The following is a 16283-nucleotide window of genomic DNA, read 5'->3' on the forward strand; positions in this document are numbered from 1 at the left end:
CTTTGTATTTTTATTTCACACAGACTCGAGAATAAGATGTTAATAACTGTAAGCTTCAACATCTGCAGTGATCAAAAAATATTTTTAGTCCAAAAATGTGGGATATTTTCTGTGTGAGAAAACAGTTTAACAAGAGTTTCTTAAAACTGTGGCCAACCTAATTTTTTATTATTTGGAGTTTTTAGACTGAACCAACTGGGGCTTCTCATTGCACTTGTGTTTTTCAAAATGTCAGAAATAGCATTTTAATCCTTATTACCTACTAAAGGGTCAGACTGGAGTTTAAAATTTACTGTAGACTAGTGATATTTAATGTCATCCGTTTTCAGAAAGGAGAAATTGTATTGGATTAATTGAATTTTCTTATTCATACTGTTACTCAAGTCCAATATTTAATTTCCACGTGATGTAACAGCTGGTCCATTTAAGTTAATTCCAAATTAAAGCAATGTATTTTTTATTGATTATACATTTAACCTCTGTATATTCAGTAATAATAATTAGTTTTAACTCATCTTTTTACAGAGTTAAACTGAAACACAGTGCAGTTGAAGCACATTTCAGGAGCCTGTCTTCCTGATTAATGCTGACTATCTACCAGTTAGCTGTGATTTCTCCAGAGTGCACTGTTCAATCATCAGCCTGACAAATAATCAAAAGGCTTTTTTAATCTTTTATAGGCGTTTTAAAGAGAAAGCACCCGTAATCTCACACCCTGGCAGCTTTAATGTGATTGGGAGAACTAGCTGTATGTCAGTGTTGTTGTTTTATTTTCTTACATTTGTGATATACAGTATTTTAAAGTGAAGAGCAGTCATTAATAAGTATATGGCAATTATATTGACAGTATATGTACTGTAAGTACTTTGCAGAGTAATCATTAAACTGTAATTGGTATAAAAGGTTGAAAATAATCACCAGGGCTTCAATTTTCTTTGAGGAATTGAAAAGAAAGGAAACTTGTATTTAAAGAAATTGTATTTAGCCAGAAACTTAATTAAAAAAAATACCTCTGTTACAAAAACAAAGATTTACTTGAAATTCCTGTAGCCCATATATTTTGATTAGAAGTATAGATAAAAAAGTATAGATAAAGATTTATTGTAAAAATATAAGAAATAAAAAACAATGGTGTATGGAAATGTAATGTAAAATGACCCTGCACTATGTGGATTAGTTTCTTAAAGTAGCTTTAAGTGAAGTGTTTTATTCCCCTTATGTCACAACAACTGACCTTTGTAAATGTGAGCCATCTGACCCCAGCTTGCTGGTCTGCTACTTAATCTTGACCTGTCTTTGTATGTCTGTTATCCTTGCAGTTGAAATGTGCCCTAAGGTGACTACATATGCCGTCTGTGCATTACAACCAGACGAGGATTCAGGTGTTTTCTCTAATGATCACCTAGTTTCTGATTAATGAAACTGTAGGACTATTTGACCCAGTAAATTTCACGAGACAAATATTAAAAACTTCAAATAGCAGATCTGAGAATATATATATATATATATATATATATATATATATATATATATATATATATATATGTCCAACATGACTCTAAATATACTACGCTTGTTAACACTTTATAAATATTTATGAACACCAATTGGATCGAATCATTCTTAGAGGTATGCTCCAGCATGATTTTTATGACTTTTATGCACTGTGTCTACAGTTCAGTATTTATGATGAAATAGCACAAAGCATATTTTAATAATAAAAAAAAATCCCTGTAAAGAAAAGAAAATTTATATTTCAGTATTTTCATTTTATTGTGTGCAGATTCCACAAAATCCAGTGTAATGTCAAGTTATTCAATTTAGTCATGTTTTACACCCATATTCAGAGGAAGCAAAAGTACACACATCCTTCACTAAAGTAGAAGTACAGATACTCATGATTTTTGAAGTACTGATTACACATTTTTACTCAACTTAAAGTAAAGAAGTTTGGGCTCTGACATGTACTTAGTGTAAAAAATTAAAAAATTACTGCTACCTGTCATGTTGGTAACTGGACCTCACATCATATTAATATTAAGGCTGTCAATCGATTATAATATTAATCACGATTAATCGCATGATTGTCTCAAGTTAACTCGTGATTAATCGCAACTTAATCGCACAGTTTTACTGTTCAAAATGTACCATAAATGTATAATAAAATTTATACTTTTAAGGTTTTTAATACTCTAATCAACATGGCAAATGTGTGTTTATTATTAGTGAAACCATTATCAGCATAGAGCATGAAGACAAAATATTCTTGTTTTAAAGTAATTATGGTGTTATAAATGATCCCAAACGGAACTTTTGCTATGTTTCAACACGGAGGGTTAATGAGGTGATATCAGAGAAATTCTACCTCTTTAAACTTTCATACTGATTACCTAATTAGAGAAAATTGTAAATAGATGTAAATTGGTTTATTTTAATTAGGCATTTAAAGCTTTCTATACATATATTTATTATGTCTGTGAGGCAAATTTTCACTGAGATTCATGTTGTTTTATTTCTGTGTCTGAAGAGAGACGGCAAAGAGCGAATCCTGTCTGTTTTCTTTATTTTACAAAAGCACAGCGTTTTGTTGTTATTATGAGTGTAAACAAATAAAAGTAGACCCTTTACAGATTCAAATAATGTAAATTTATGTATTCAAATGGCGTTATGAGCCGGCGCGTTTGACAAACCCAGAGGGTACTAGTGTGCATCGTGGATGATTCTGTTGCTGATTTGAGGCACATCAGTAAAACAAATGTTTACTGATTAAAAATAATTTTTCTGTGGAGTTTTTTTTTTTTTTTTTTTTATGTAAGTAAATAAAGTATGTCGTAAATAAATGTGTGTTGCATTGAAGGTTTTAAAGGCTCTTTTATATTTATTTATATTTGTAATAAATATGGTGAAACAGAAATGCACGCTGCATTAATTGCATGTTAATAAAATTAGTACAGTTAAAACTAATTAGTGAAAACGCGTTATTAATGCATTAATTTTGACAGCCCCAGTTAAAACAATAACAAAACAATTTTAAAATCTTGTTAGTAATAAATGTATCCAAGCTGAACATTTACCATATAGAACACAAGCAAAGATAAGCTGATAATGATTAGGTGATCAGGAATATCTCTGTTCTCAGTCACGTTTACATCACTGATTCCCTTTTTAATCAGACATTTGTCCTATACTGTACTTTTTGTTGCCTTCTGCCTGGCTCATTGTTAGCCTCATAAACTAGCCTACGTCTGTGGTGCGTGATGGACAGTAAAATGTACACCAGTGGTAGATTGGAAAAGCTGCTCAATGACACGAAATAGGTTGATTAGCTGAAAACGGTGCGCAGTTAGAAGAAAAATATTGACATTTCACCAAATGAATTAAAATTAAAGTAACGAGCCTGTTTTGTAAATGTAAGAAAAAAGAACAGATATTTGTGTAAAAAAATGTAATGAGTGAAAGTAAAAAGTCTGCAAAATAAATAGTGAAGTAAAGTACTGATACCAAAAAAATCTACTTAAGTACACTAACAATGTATTTGTACTTTGTTATTTCCATTCTCTGCCCATATTGACTTCCCAAACTGACCTTTGAGTAGAATTTCGGAGAGCATTTTGACTATTATATCTGAGTAATTTTAAATAAATAATATTTTACAATATAGTAATTTATTATTAGGCATTTGTTATTTTAAGTCTTTCTTTCTGCTGTTTAAAATAGTTACTCGGTTTTTGTTTGTTGGTTTTGATTAGTTTCTAAGAATGTTCTTCCATATTTAGCAGATTTCATATCTCTCTGAGTGTAGGGGTTAAGATCTTTGAGATATACACAAGTCTTCATTGTTTGCTAAATCAATTTCAAAATTAGGTCAAGTGTGGTGAAAAGATTGTGGCTCCAGTGCTTTTGAACATGTTTTGCATTTTGCATTTTGCATTTTTTTTTCTTCATGATAATAATAGAATCTAAAACTTACAGAGGAACAGAGATATGGGCTATATTGAGGCCATCTCTGAAACAATAGACATGCCTGTCTATCCAAATATTCTGTCAAAACTGTCAGGTCTGTTTTCTTCTTTAATGAGACAAACTAGACTCTGTCTTTTAACATTTGCTGAGATCAAGTGGGGATTTGCCTCGAAACTGTTTGTGTGTTGTATTCAGAATATAACAATAAAAAAAAAAAACATTCAAAGCCAGTAACTTATCCTGGTTAGGGTTGATGTGGATTCACAAGGCACGAGAATTTACTCTTGCTAGGACTTTTGTCCAGTCCACTCACCCACACCTAGGGGTAATTGGGTGTCATCAATCTACCTTCATGTATGTTTCTGGACATACATGGAAGAAACCAGAGAATCACAAAGGATGCCCACAACAAAGGGAGAACATTCAAAATTCTACACAGAAAGTAGCCCAAACTCAGAATCACAGTAAATCAGGCACTTCACAATGCTGTTGCTCTAATACAGTTTAACCAATGAAATTAAATGTTAAGATTCCTCACTCTGGTGACTTCAAACCTACTTCTAGTAGTGTTTCAGTGCAGATACAGTATATTATGCTTTAGGATGACTGGCTAAAGCATATTATTCTTCTCAGTGACTGACAAATGATAAATACATTACCTAACCTACTTGGCAAGTAAAAGCTGCAGTACACTGCCAAGTCCCATCGTTTAGTCTCCTGGAGCCATGAGTGACTAGGAAAATAAATGGTAGCTAATGTAATGTAATAATCATATGGCAAACTTGCTAGCTAATTAAGTGCATAATATAGAAATACAAAATCCATGTTTGTGACAAAAAGTCACTACACTGTTGGCAAACACAATAAACTGTTTTCTCCTTGAAATGCACATAAAAAGTGATATTTGAGCCTAGCTGGACTCTATTTTTTCACACTGTGTTTAATCACAAGGTGAGTGCATGTTTTTTGTGGAAGAAAAACCTTTCAACCACCCACCAGATCCTTCCTCAGCTGAAGTGATCTCAATAAAGTACATTAAGTGTATCAAGATACCAAATGAAAACTTTTGTTAGCAAAATTCAGTAAACAAGCAGAGGTTCTTCTTTTACTGGTTGTGGAGCCTTTTCATCCAGGCAACTCTAAATGATAACATGAATAACACAGACAGGAAATCCGCCTGTAGCAGGCTTGTAAGTCATTTGACCAATCTTGAAATTCCTAGTGTTAACAGTTCTGTGTCAGTTCTGCTGCTGGAGTGAGTCAATTGTTAAAAAAAAGGCATAATTTGTACATGCATTTGCACCTAATTCAGGATTCTGTGAGCTACACATAAAGAAAATGAAATGAGGGAGAAGAGAAAATTACAGATTGCCTGGAGGAGGACCACCTTGAAAATAAACCATTAAATCCATCACATCCATACCATTTCTTTTTGAACCAGTTGACAACTTGGTATTAAGCACTAATACAAAGACTCAAACCTGTATTTAGCTCAAGTGTGAATGTATATTTTTGTTGCCAGATAACTATTGCAGAGATTTCTTTTTAACCATCAACAAACAGAGGAAGCTGCCACTGAAGACTAAATGCTTAGCATAGAAATGGTAACTTTATATTATTAGGATTCATCAATAACAAAACGAAATAACACCGTGCATCAAATAATCTACAAGTAGCTGACATTTGATCATATTAATAGATCTTAATTTGTGAAAATCTTTAACAATTTAATGCAAAAGCACATTTGGGGGATTGTGTAATAATTGCATTGCATTTTTTCAGGTTTAAAAGTCCTCATTGAATATACAGGAAACAGGACTTAAAAAGGCATTTACAGTTGAGTTGTAATAATGTCTGTATCTACAAAGTGGACATGGCTGCTATATTTAAAGCTGTAAATCCGGATATTAGATTTCTCCTTAGTGCCAGTTGTAAGCCTCCGACTTCTGTTTAACCCTGACCTGATTAAAAAGGACCATGTAGAAAGTCATTTATATTGCACAACTTATTTTCTAGCTTTAAAACCCTGTTAATTAGCATTAATTATCTGATCACTGCTTGATTCTGAGCCAACGTGAATTTCTTACTATTTCACACTATTTCTTTTTTTTTTACATGCATGTGAACACAAGTGGTCTTGTTCAGGGAGCTGGGCAAGTCAGGAGGTGCTGGAGGAAAAAGAACAAGCAGAGACTGAGCGAGAGACAGACACTAGTACGAAAGAGGAATTTGAAGGAATCCTTCAAATGTAAATATTTCCAGAGGCAGTTTGCAGTATTCAATTGTGACTAACTGTCTGAGTAGATTGTAATGAAAAGTTTCTGTTAAGGTAGAGCAGATCTGGGGATGGGGGTAGATGGTTAAGGCAGAGGAAGTAGATGCAAAGGGAGATGAGTGAGGACTCACAGCTGGAATTCTGCATGTTTGTGTTGTGAGGTGACAGTGTCGTCTCCTGGCAAGCCTGAGCTCTGGCGCCTACTGCCCTCAGCCTCCCTTTCACTGACACAGACCCTCTGCTGTTCTTCCTTCTCTCCCACTCCCCCCCCCCTCTCTCTCTCTCTCTCTCTCTCTCTCTATCTCTATCTCTTTTCCACCATGTCCCATCCTGTGCCCTCCACAGAGATCAGCTGAGGATCCAGCCACTTAGACTCCATCATTCTGTATTTTTCATTACAATGACTTATCAGCTCCAGATTCCTTTCACCACATATTTGTTTTTCAAACTTTTTATTTAATCTGAGGAAAAGGGAATTTTGTTGAGTACCTCAACAAGTACTGCTAGATTTATTATATCGTTTCCAGTTTAAATCTATATCATTTTTTTAGGGTGATCACAAATTTTTAGGTTTAGAACTCTAAATAATGTTTTGGTTGTCCTTTTAAACAAAAAAAAAACTCTTAGTGACCAATACAATACAACTTTGCAAAATATGACTTTCCATCTCATGTAACTTAGTACCAAGTAGAAACCAAGTAGAACTCGAACTAGAGCTAAAAGATTTTTGTTTTATTGTTAACAAACAAGGTCAAAGAAGAACAAGTAAGGGTTATTTGGTTTTCTGCCCAGGTAAACAGCAGTGTTGTCTTCTCAGAGATGGTTGCAAACAGAATCAGAAGGAAGATAAGAAACCTTAACTAATCACAGTTAAACCTAAATAAAAAATTATTTGAATCTTTAATACTCCCCCATTTGCTTGCTTTTGCTTTTGGCAAATTTCCACCTACGCTAGCCAGCTTTCCCTATCAAACGCCAACCAAAGTATAGCATGTGCTTTTTTTGAAACATGTGAAGTCAGCAACCAAAAACTGCTGATCATGCTGCGACACTTTCCAACCTTGAAATATTTAAAGGAATCACTATCTACCCTCTTCCACATGCATGAGCTTGCAATTCTGATTGGCTATGTGTTGCAATGATTTACAGGTAAGATAGAATCCTTTCCACCTAGAGAGCATGGAAAATTCTGCTCTTTTAAACATATAAAGGAACTCAACATCTTGCTCAAACACCTTTGCACCAAAAGCTACTTACGAGACCAAAGCATGAAATTTGTAGTGAAAAAAAAACTTTTAAGTGTAGAATCCTTCGGGGTTTTATTTTTTTTTGTTGGTTTCTCCAAACCCCCCCCCCCCCACCACCACCCCATTTTTCTCTTCATTAAAGCCCCTTTTAAGATGCCTAAAGGAAACCCTTTAACTATCCAGTGTATACACTTTAATAAAATACAATGAAAATTATAACATTTTAGAAACTTTCTGACTTTACAAAACCTTGTACAGTTCAGATGTGCAGTTCTCATGCTGACATAATTACACCACATCCTGTGGCTCTACAACAAAACATCTACCCTGTCATTTTTATTCAGATCAGCATGTGATCTGATTTCTTTAGGAACACTGTGTGTCAGTCTGAGCAGAGCAGTGCACTATAGAGAGAACAGTACTTAGTGTGTTCTGTGATAAACAAGTGTATTTATCCTGCATCTCTCAGCTCCAGCTACAGTGTCAGTTTGACTTGTTGACTCATCAAAAAGAAGAACCTGCTCTGTCTGGTAGCTGTCAGACCTGTAACGGATGGCAGTGCTGGGGCGAATAGCCTGCAGGCAGTTCACTGAAAGTTTCACTGACTTGATATTCCTCTCAGTCAGCGCTAAACTAGCCTAATAATTAAACATGCTACATGCACATATTTATACTGTGATACTGCATTTCTTTCACAACTCTTCTAATGGTGTGTGTGTGTGTGTGTGTGTGTGTGTGTGTGTGTGTGTGTGTGTGTGTGTGTGTACGTGTGTGTGTGTGTGTGTGTGTGTGTGTGTGTGTGTGTGTGTGTGTGTGTGCGTAAAACAAGTGAAATAGGAACATTCCTTCCTCAATCCCACTCCCGTTCTCCCCCTCAGCTCATTGCTGCCACCCCACCCCCTGTTTCCTTCCTGTTCTTATTTTAGAATTTATTGGATGTTTTTTTTTTTCGCCACATCCGGCAACAAAGAGAGGATTGTGCCATATCCTAACTACACACTCTTCCGTGGCAAGGAAGGGGCATGATCAAATATTTTCACAAAATATTTAAATGTTCCTCACTCACACACACACACACACACACACTCACACACGAAAAAGATTTACCTCAGCTTTGCCATTGCTTATTAGATATTCCTTGTGCTTCTTTACGAATACTTATTATAATTCGCTCATGCTTAAGAAGTGTGGTCAAACTTACAAATCAATATCTTTTTATGCTGAATAAATGTTCAATGTCAAAAATCTCAAAGTATTGCAGCATAACGATTCAATGTAATAACTGATTAAGGTTGATATTTTAAACTGATTATCACATAATAGACCACAATGAACCTTTTAGGTATGATAGTGGGGCAGAGGACTTTTGGGGCATTCTGTAGAAAATCATGTGCAATATATCTCTATTGGTATTATATGCATAAAAGATACAGAATAGCTATCATAAATCCCTATTGTGTTGCATCAGGTATTTTTGGACTGCATTGCCACAGTTCCTGATGTAATGTGTAATGTGCATGTGCATACGGACAGCCATCTTCTACCTTATTTAGTCTAAAACTGCAGGTAACATCACACATGTCCTTCAGCACTGAGTTAACTGGGCAAGAATTTAATGACATTTTGAACATAGAGGGAAAAATTTAGTACAACTACACTCTGTCTAGTTGTCTTTATAGAATTTAACATTGTATTGTTATTTTGTTTAACAGTATTTGTGTTTGTAAGGGAACACTGGCTATCATATCTTTTAAATAATTAAGCAACATCACACAAGCAAGAGTGCTGTTGTACTGAATATCAGCACGACTGTGATATCATGCTGATATTCAGTACAGCAGCACAATCATGAGTGTGCTATTGCTTTTAAAATCTTATAAACAATCATGCCATTACAGTTACAATTTATACAACAAATGTAATATTATAGCATTATAAATTTTGAATAATATCACTCTTGGAATAAAAGTGTTGTGTACATAGAGTTATATAACAAATATGGAGATATATAATGAGCCTGATGAATCAAGTTCAAAATGAACTCCATCATGTGATTTGTTGTCACACAGCATGGGGCTGGTTGTCACACAGCATGGTGTTGTTTGTCACAATCATTATACCTTCTGTTAAACATTTAAAATAAGAACTCAGAACACAGTGATTACTGTCATTAAGATGCAGTCTAGGTGAAAATTGTAGAGCGCATTTAACAAAAGAACATTTCTAAAGTAATAGAAATTATGAAATGGCGGAATCCAAATCATTTTTTATCAAATGAATCTTTTATGAAAAACAAAGGCAATAATCTTAAATTATGTAGCTGCTTAAAATGGTTATTAAGATGAATGTGTTGCCCAACTTGTGCTGTTATGTATCTATTCATTTTACATTCTGCTCAAGATAATACAAAATTACATCCATGTACTGCATATATTTCAGTGCATTAGCCTACTCTCTTCCTTAAATCGCTACCCTGCACAATGCCAATGTAATTTCGTTCAATAACATACACCTCACACACATAAATAGACATATTGACATATACAATTAGACACACATATTGTATGTTCACGCTAACTAACACATTATAAATATAAAGAGGTGAACATTGCTGTGTATGATACATATGACAAGCATCTCCATGGGGACTTTATGCTAAAGAGCATGCTAATGACCTTTATGTGTAAATAAAGGATTTAAAATAGCGACACTACACATTTATTCAGTTTTAAATGACTTTGTTGCCCAGTAGTGTTGTTTGTCAGGACTTTGACTTTGAATTGATTGTGTAACCCCTTTTGGTTTAGCCAGCTAGATGTTTTAAGCCATAAACCAGCAGATTGGGTTATTTTCTTCAACAAGTACCATTTACCAAGTTTGTATTGACACATTGTCCATGAGCATCTTAGATATAAATTCATTATTATTCAATGGTTCTGGCTTAATGTCCAGAACTCATTTATGTTCTTGTCTCTACAGGCCCCAATGTATATTAATAAAACTGTTTTTTATCATGTATATCTGCCCCCTGTTATGTTTATGTTCATATTTATATTTTTATTTATTCAAAGTAGCCTATAATTGATTTAAGGGTGTGAATGTTAGGTCTAATAGCAAAGGATATCAAACATTAATGCATTAGACTATGATAAATAATTGAAGAATTGTGATTAATAATAAAATGCTGTTGGTGTACCTGTAAGAGACATGGTAGTAAAGCAGTCCAGAACTCTTAGCTGTATCATATATTTTCCAATCGGTACAGTCTGCATTTACGTTGACATTTGAATAGGCTTCCTACAGCAGAAGTTTTCAATGTGGTGCCCATGAAAGCATATCCAGTGGTCTGTGAATTGATTTGACTTGATTTTTACTTTAGTATAGTTGTGTAGTCACTTATAAGCATTGTCAATTTAGACCTAATGTTTTCTGTAAGTGTAAAATTTCTACTATAAAAATCTCCATGTCTGCAATACGGATTTAAATTTTAACTTAATATCTCTTCAATTTGATTGTGGTCAGAAAGGCTCTGTGAGATTTATTTTTACATTAAAATGTGTATATCCCAGGACTGGACTGGACTGTTTCCAGAACCCCTGGATTACCGATTGATCCTCTCCTACAACGGATTTAAACTAAGGTATTAGATGTAAGCTAACTCTTTCAACCAAAACTAGCAACATGACTGAAAGGCTAATGTAAATCAGGAATCTGGGTGTGATTTCCATAGTGTGTTCTAACCGAATTAAAGAATCTGTTTTTATCTGATCCAGTTTGTCACCATCATCAATCATCTGAAATTTCGAACAAATGTGTTGCTAGGGCCTGTGTTAGCTCCATTTATGTACTGTATTTGAAATTAAATATTCTGTGGAAGTGTAAATATAGTGAGGAAAAAATGGTGAGATTTTGGTTTTTACTAAACCCTCAGTAAGATCATGTGCTTTTACTTTCTCACACACAACACACACACACACACACACACACACACACACACACACACACACACACACACACACACACACACACACACACACACACACACACACAGCTCTGTGAGCTCTGCTGAAACTGTTGCAACCTTGAACTCTCAGTGCCACTGTCAGAACTTCCCTTGGCACTGTGTAAACACAGCTGTACAAAACCACCAAACACTGCTAACTGTTAGTAATATGTGATCAGAACTGCTGGAGTTGAGGAATCTAATGTAACACTCCATGCTGTTTTCTTGCCACTGCTGCACATTAATGAAGCTTTGTTTTCCCTGACTGCTATGATCAGGACGGCTACGTGCAGTTAATTATTTTATTCTATTTGTCAGCTTCTCTGTCTGTGTAGACTGTTGTCGGATTAATAGTAACCCTGTAGGGCTGTCAAAGAAAAATAAACACGAGCCATAACAATGGAAAGTTGCAACCACTAAATCCTTCCAAACACAATATGCTTGCAGTTGCTTCGTTTGGATAAATGAGCACATTGATGGATAATGGAAGGAGTAGTTGTTTTGTGTGTATGCCTCCTCTTTTCCCATGTTCTTGGCTGGATTCAGTGGGACCTCTGCTGTGGTGTCTGCATGCGGCTGCCAATATTGGACTGCAGGCCTTATTCGGAATGTAAGAAGTGTGTGGGAGTCGACTGGGGTTCAGTTTCTGCTTGCTCGCTCGCTTTTTTTCCTCGTTGTGAAATATTCTCATAATGTGCTCCTTTGTTAAACCAGCATCCTATTCAAGCTCAGACTATGTATCTTGTACTGAATCTGTTGCACCCTTACTGAAATCAATGAAGTTGTCAGTTGTGGTGGAGGAAAAGCAGAGAGACATTGTTAAAATGAGTATTATAAAAGTAAGCTTCTTAACCATGGTGGTTTTTTTTGACTGAGCATTGCCCATTGCCAGCTGTTATGCGATTTCTTTAATCAAAGCCAGTTTTGAGAGCTTTGAATACATAAACAACATATTTAGAACCATGCCTGCTATTCCCATGGGAGATTCACCACATGCAGATTTTCATGGAGGGATACAGCAAGCATATAATTATATACAATTTGGTGTAAACCTTTGTTTCTTTATAGGGGTGAAAAGATTTTATCAAATTTATATATCCTATAACATCATAAGAGGTGTATATCTGAATCTTTTATTTCATACTCAACACTGCAAACAAACAGATTTGATAGTTCCACTCCCTCTTATAATGCTTTATAATGCTTACCATCTGACCTTAGCAAAACTGTTTGCAGTCTTGAATAGGATTGCTCTAACAAAATATACTCACTGAGATATCGATATTTATTTGAAATTTGAAGAATGTGCACTAGATTTTGGGGAGGTGACTAAATACAAAGGTTCATAAAGCAAAACAAAACAAAACATCAAAACTAATAGGTTGCTTAACATGCAGATGTGATCAGGCAGTTACATATGAATCTCACCGGACAAAGAAAGACCAAGTTTGTGGAAATAAACATGCAGCATTGTGTTATACATTTACAGCATCTTTAGTAACTGCCTGATCAGGGTTGACGTGGTTCAATTAGGCTTCTAGTCTGTTTATATTTTAAGAAATTGAACTTGAAAAATCTTGTAACAAAAACTGCCCTAGACACATTTATGTACATACATACATACTTGAATGTAAAAGTAGTTTCCAGTGTTTCAGGAGGCATAGTAGTATTGTTCACATTGAACCCTTCTGGTTCTGCCCAAAGTTTCAGTATAGACTTCAAGTTTCAATCTAAATCTGTATACAGATAATAATATTTGGAGCGCAAAACTCATGCGGGTACAGACGTCAATACATTACACTACTCATACATCTATAGAAGCGACTGGCATCCCACCCAGGTGTATTCCATCCTTGTGTATAGTATTCCCAGTTTAGGCTTCAGAACCATCCAACCAGACCAGTTTTAAAGCAGTTATTCAAGATTAAATTAATAAAGAAACCAACAATTTAATGTATATATATATAAGTCACACAGGTCAGAAATCTGCTTCTGATGGGTGATATTAGATCAGTCCTTATACCAGACTGATCTTTAAAGAGATTGTTTGCAGTTTACTGCAAAGATGCTGTAAATGTTACTAAAGATGCTGTAAATGTATAACACAAAAATGAACCACGGCACTATCCAGATGAATAAGAATGTGAATAAATATATATATATATATATATATATATATATATATATATATATATATATATATATATATTCACATTCTTATTCATCTGGATAGTGCCATGGTTCATTTTGACAATACAGCACAGCTGCATTGTTGGAAGAGAGCCAGATGTTGGTGAAAGAGAGAGAGCAAGAGCAGGAAGCAGCTCGGTATGCCATAGGAGAGTCTTTGAAAACAGGAAAGCAGCTTCCCTGCTTGTGAGCTGTTTCCCGTGGCAGGGAGATGGGTGGTGGGGAGGCACTGGGCTTCTGACGTCTGCTGGGAAAAGAACCTTTCACATAGGGCTGGAAATGTTCTTGTATGGCTATGCTGGCCAGAGGGAACGGTTTACTAAAAGATATTCATTTCCTGTTTGTCACTCCTTATTGTGAGCTTGACTCGTTTGTTTGTTTGTTTGTTTGTTTATTTATTTATATATTTATTTATTTATTTTGTCTTGCCGTCCAAAACAAATTATAATGATGCCTGTATTATTTTAAAATTATGCTTTTTCAAACAATTCTTACAATCCTGGTAATAAATGATTGGGGCTTGGGGATCACTCTGTTTCTTTGTAGTATAACCAGAAGCTGTAATCAACCTTAGTATCAGTGACTCATCATAAACAGTAAGTTCTTAGTGATTGTTTCTCCCTTCTGGCCATAGAGACCCCTGCTGGTTTGTCACATGGATAAATTACCGCTTTAATTCACTAATCTGCTATAGTCTTTGTTGTCTGCATGCTGTTAAAATATGATTTGCATTACCCCTTACGCACACACACACACACACACACACACACACACACACACACACACACACACACACACACACACACACACACACACACACACACACATGCACACACTCAAGATCACATACATATGCGCTGAAGCTGTCTCAACTGTTTTTCTGGCTCAGTACACATACAAGCTCTCTCTCTCTCACACACACACACACACACACACACACACACACACACACACACACACACTTTCACCTACTATCCACAGTCACTCAGACCCTCATATAAAGCTTTAGCAAACCAGTAATTTATTTACATTTTTAGACATTTGCTAGAGCAGAATGTGGTCTGATTGAGATAACGATGAAAAGATTAGGTTCTGCTCTCGACACGCGATGAGACATCTCTAGGAAAATAATAAAAAAAACAGATTAGCTCTCGGTAATTTTATGTTTGAGAGGAACATGTAGAGGAATAACACAGATCCTATTCAGCTGTCTTTTGTCATCTTTGGTTTTACTTATTTCTGTTCTTTCTTTTCAGCTCTTTCTTATACACGTTAATTAAAAATGGAGAGTAAATGAAGAAAAATATATAAACACAGAGATAAAGACAGAAAATGGAGACACCAATGAAATGGAACATTGGTGTAGCACACGAGAGTGGAAACTACCACTAAACCCAGAGGACACTGTGCTTTTGTAGCAGACATTTGTTTGTGAACATACTGTGTAATAGCTTGTAAAAATATTGAGCATTTAGAGGCCAGTGGAGCAAATTATTGCAGTTTTTCTTTGTGCTTTCATAGCTCTTAACTACTACGATGAGATAGAGCCGTAATTGCGATTATATCGATATATCCGAGTAAAGTGACTGAGAAATAATTAATTCTTAATTATGTTGGAGCTGGGAATGATTCATGAGTACACCGCAATTTTCTCTTGAAAGGTTGTGCATCATTGCTGAAAACATTTCCATTTGCAGCATTTTGCATATTCCAGTGTTTAGAGCGATTTACAAAAATGCTTCATGTTAAAAAAACATATCCTCATGCTGGTAAAAAAAAAAAAAAAAAGGTCTACTATTCATATTAAGAGAATTTTTACAGTAAATGGATAACTTACTGCTCATTCACATGCTTAGTCAAGAGGAGGGTCTATTAAAAGTATTTCTTTCTTGTATTTTCATAAATGGTGAGTCAGGTTGTACCATGCTAAATACTAGAAGTGTTTATAGTGTATCAGAGATTTACAGTCTTAACACCAACACTACAGTATTTTTCCGTTATCTCATAAAAAAAAAACAAAAAAACAAGTGAAGCCACAAACGGTTCAAAATGCAAGTGAAAGTTTATTGATGCAAATGGAAACGAGGACATTTTCAGATGGTTAAGACCGAATCTGTGTCAAAAGCACGCATTGGCACAATTTTCAATTTGGCACATAACTATTTTGTTTTGCGAATAGTCCCGGTTTCAGTTTATCATAAGAAATTAGCAGTATTACAAGAAACCGTAGGTTTCCGCTTATTTATTGGTTGTAATATCCTCTGACGTCAAAAAGAAGGGTGGAGTTCAAGACATACGTAACCAGATTTAGCCAATAAAAATAAAAATTTTCAGTGACGTGTATCTTTAACTACCAATAAACAAGCAAAGAAACTATGCATAGGCTACGCTACAGTACTGTACTGTACTACAGTGCTCACTATAAATGTGATATTTCTACGAATTTGCACAAAATTCATCTGCCTATATTTTTGCAAATGTTTTTTTGTGTGTTTAAAGAGTGTGGGAGTATTATTTATGGTTAAAGCAATAAAATTGGGGTTGCGTCTATTTATTGCTGAAATCCGTTTGTCGCAGTCGGTTTTGGCACGTAAACGGTGGACAA

At 35.0% G+C, this 16283-nt stretch overlaps 1 protein-coding gene across 2 annotated transcripts in view; it reads left to right on the plus strand.

Annotated features, from left to right (window-relative positions):
* Window positions 1–16283, plus strand: part of maml2 (mastermind like transcriptional coactivator 2) — a 43007-nt gene that overhangs the window by 6462 nt on the left and 20262 nt on the right. The window lies entirely within an intron of this gene.

This window comes from Silurus aristotelis (genome assembly GCF_946808225.1).
Source record: "Silurus aristotelis genome assembly, chromosome: 8".
NCBI lineage: Eukaryota > Metazoa > Chordata > Actinopteri > Siluriformes > Siluridae > Silurus > Silurus aristotelis.